The 3,645-nt window shown below is 56.4% G+C and overlaps 1 long non-coding RNA gene across 2 annotated transcripts; it reads right to left on the minus strand.

Moving 5' to 3' along the window:
* Positions 1-328: 328 nt before the first annotated feature.
* Positions 329-2,997, minus strand: LOC311589620. Of its 2 annotated transcripts, XR_014776588.1 has the most exons (4): positions 2,827-2,997; positions 2,022-2,227; positions 992-1,113; positions 329-677 (listed from the first exon to the last, which is right to left on the minus strand). It is a non-coding gene; the product is annotated as an uncharacterized lncRNA (long non-coding RNA). The 2 variants fall into 2 exon arrangements; XR_014776589.1 differs by lacking the exon at positions 2,827-2,997 and having other exon boundaries at positions 2,022-2,768.
* Between the last annotated feature and the right edge of the window lie 648 nt (positions 2,998-3,645).

Here is a 3,645-nt window from a genome sequence, read left to right on the forward strand (position 1 = left end):
TGTTCGCTTCCTGGATTCTATTTGCATCTGCACAAGCCCTTCTCTGTCAGTAGCCGCACCTCCCCCCTATACTCCCCCCCCCCCCCGCACCCAAAGGCTGCAATGCGAGGCACCCAGAAGCCTGCCACCCCTCCTGTGGCGCGTGCAGCTGCAGCGCTAAAATCTGCCCAGGGCGTTGGGCTGGGTCGATCCTTCCGTTGGCGGGCCTTCGCGGACCCAAGGTGCTCAGACAGCCCCATTCTTGGCATTCACCGCGTGCCTTAATTGTATGGACATTTAAATCAAGGTCCGCTGTGAACACGGAGAGAGAGGCCTTTCTCCTGAGGAAGGAAGGAAGGAAGGAAAGAAGGAAGGAAGGACGAAGGGAGGGAGGGAGGGAGGAGGGCAAGAGGGGAGGAGGGAGGAGGAAGGGAGAAAAGAAGGAAGGGAAGGTGAAAGAAAGACAGGGAATGGGGAAAAGATGGAATGAAAAAACGAGGAATGAGAAAGAAAAAGCTGGCGACGCGTGGTGTGCGTGCGCACTGACAGCAGGGAGGGTGTGGGGTTATGGAACGCGAAGAGCTAAGGACCACCGCATCCTTCCTACCGCAGCTCCCTCAGTCGCAGACAATGAGATAACAGCCACGTCCTCCGAAGGCTCTTTGTTCTCCCGCATCCTTTCGTTTCCAGGCTTTTCCCTGCAAAGGGGGAGGGGGTGGAGAGTTCGGGGTGTGGGTGGAAGTGGGAGACGGAGGGGTGCCTCCCCCCGTGTTAATTACCCCCACTCCCTCACTCCTTTCCGCTCGCTTCGTCTCCCCTGCAGTTCCAGACAATGAAAAAACATCAACCCCACCTCGCCCCACCGCGGCGAATCATACCCACCCAATTCGCTTTCAGCTTCGCCTAGGAAACTGAGGGGGGCCAAAGGGAGGGAGAAGACGTTGAGGAAAGGGATGGCAAGCAATGGCTCGGCAACCGCTGCCTAGGCAGCGCGTGTGGCTGCGGTCTTTACCTTGAGTGTTAAAGAGTCCTGGGGCAGCCTGGCCGGGCGTGCCGCAGGGCTGAGCTGCAGCGGCCCTTGTCCAGGATCTGTGGGAATCAACCTTCCGGAACTCTCCTGCAGCGGTCCTTTCGCTTAGGTCCCAAGTGGTGGAGGGGAAAAAGGAAAAGAAAAAAAAATAATAAATAAATAAGAGCGAGGCCCATCTGGTCCCTCATCAGCCTTGTCAAGTCTTGCATACGCTAAAATGCTAATGACCTAGATAGCTCATGCAAAATGCAGCAGGAGGGAGGGAGCGAGGGGGGGGGGGCGAAGGGAGAGCGAGGGAGGGAGGAGTGAAGGGAGGGGGAGACAGAGGGAGGAGGGAGACTGAGAAGGGGGAGGGGGAAAGTAGGAAGAGAGAGAGAGAGAGAGAGAGAGAGAGAGAGAGAGAGAGAGAGAGAGAGAGAGCGAGCGCACATCCCTACATGCTCCCTACCCCACCCTTGTCAACCGGTATTAGAGGTAAAGGGTGGGCGTAGATTTAAAAGGTCACCCCCATATAATGTAGCCGGATGGGGTGGGGGAAGAGACCCCCAAACCTATGGGGACAATAAAACATTTTAAGACCCCTCCCTCTCTGCCCTTCACCACTCTGTTTACACACAAGTCCAGTCACCTTATGCTTGTACATGTCAATTTCTCAAGCTTGCTTTCAACAGACACCCACGTTGTTATATTCTGCACGGCTCATCCAGCGCACCAGGGTGAGGAAGATGCTTCCTAATCCACAGCCCTCCCTCACCTGGCTCATCCCACTCCCCACTGGTCCGTTAGCCTTTCGGGCAGCCTCCCACGGCTTCCCTTTTCTAAGCCTTCCCCATTGCCCTTTCATACACCCCAGGAAGGGTGAGGTAGAGAGCATATAGGGCAAGTCAAACCCAACTGGATCTGTTCCGCGGTCAGCTTCCCACCTACCCTACAGGGTGGGGGACACAGTCATTACCTAACACTGACCCTCCTAAAACATGCCACAAAGATCAATAAAATTGAGTCCAAATACCCTCAGAGGTCCGCAGCTCCCGCGGGGTGCTTTTGGGCAGTGTAGATCTCTCCAATGCGGGGCAAGAGTTCCGCGCGTCCCTCGTCGCCAAGCCCAAGACGCTTTGTCCGGGAGTCCACACAAGATCTTCATCTTTTTGTTCACCTTTAAAAGACATTGGTTGCAGTCCGCAGTGTTTCAGCCAGTCCAAACCAAAGGCAGAGCTACTGGAATAAAAAGGGATGGGGATAATATATATGCAGACGAATGCGGAGAACTGCGAAGGCTAAAGGCAGCCCCGCAAGCTGGGAGCGGCCTCCCTGGCCAATCCCCGATCGTTCCTTTGGGTGGTAGAGGTCCGAGCAGGCTCTGGTGGTCCCACCACCTGGCCTGAGGAAAAGCTAACGATAAAAACCGGCTTCGTGGGGATGACCCTGAAGAGAATAAAGAAACAAACAAAAAACACGAACAAAACAACAAACAAAACAAAAAACCAAAAACAAAACAAAATAAAACCAGAATCCTCCTCCGGTGAACTAGAGCATGCGTGCAGAAGAAACTGCACTGCTGGTGGCCGCGGCCAGGGGGGAAGGATGCTAGCGCAAGAGGCGAAGGTTGCAGAGGCTGCACCCTCAGATGAATAATAATAAAGCGCTGAGAAGTTGCAATGCAGCTTGGAAATCCAGCCCTGCGCGTGAACTCGCGTCGAGTGCGGATTGCAGGGATGGGGGAGAAGGGGGAGGAGAGAGGGGGAAGTGGTGAGGGAATTGAGAGGAAGACGGGGGGGGGGGCACATATAATTTAGAGCCTTTTCTTTTAGCCTTACCAAGCGCTGATCTCCTTCACTGTCCTCGTTGGGTGAGGCCGAGGTCCTTTAAAAAAATTATTATTCCTTTAACGGATTATTCAGCTAAGAGAAGCCACATCTGCTGACGGTTCCGAAAACAAGAGGATTAGGAGTCGGTCCACAGAGCCCGGCCCGCAGCCCCCCACCCCCTCTGCACCAGCACACGTCACTCTCACTGCCCCCGGGCACCTCCCTCTCCTCGGTGTTCGCGAGGGCTGTGCCAAGGAAAATGCGGATTTGGGGAAAGTGAGAAGTGGGGGTGCTCTCAAGAGCGGGAAAGCCAGGCCGGAGGTGGCGATTCGCACCCCCCCACACACACACTTACAAGCGCTTCCGTTTATCCGTTTAGGTCTTGGGAGAAGGGGGCGCTTTCGTCGCACCCACACACGCCGCAACAGCAGCAGTCAGAGCCCTCGGACCCCTTGAAGCCACCCTGGCCACCCAGGCCCTGCCAAAGTCCTTTGGGCGGACTCAGGGGCTCAATCCTACACCTGCCTGCATCGTTTCATGTTCTCCTGTCCCCTTCTTCTCAGTCCCCACGGTGCAACACCGCAGCTAGCCCACTCGCGGTTTCTTGCGCTTCGGCCAATGGCATGGGGGGCTTGGAGCACCAGCATGCCTTCTGCTCGTCGACTTCAGCCTGAATTGCCCGGGTACCGCCAGCTGCGGCTCGGGCCAGGCTGGTGAGGATGGAATTAGGTGCTGCTGCGGTTGCGGTTGCCGTCACTGCAGAGAGCGCGCGGCTGCGGGGCGGTGCGGCGCGGCGACCCGAGCGCCAATGCAGCCTCCTCCTCACCC

This window comes from Acomys minous (assembly GCF_964271855.1).
Source record: "Acomys minous genome assembly, chromosome: 18".
In the NCBI taxonomy this organism is placed as follows: domain Eukaryota; kingdom Metazoa; phylum Chordata; class Mammalia; order Rodentia; family Muridae; genus Acomys; species Acomys minous.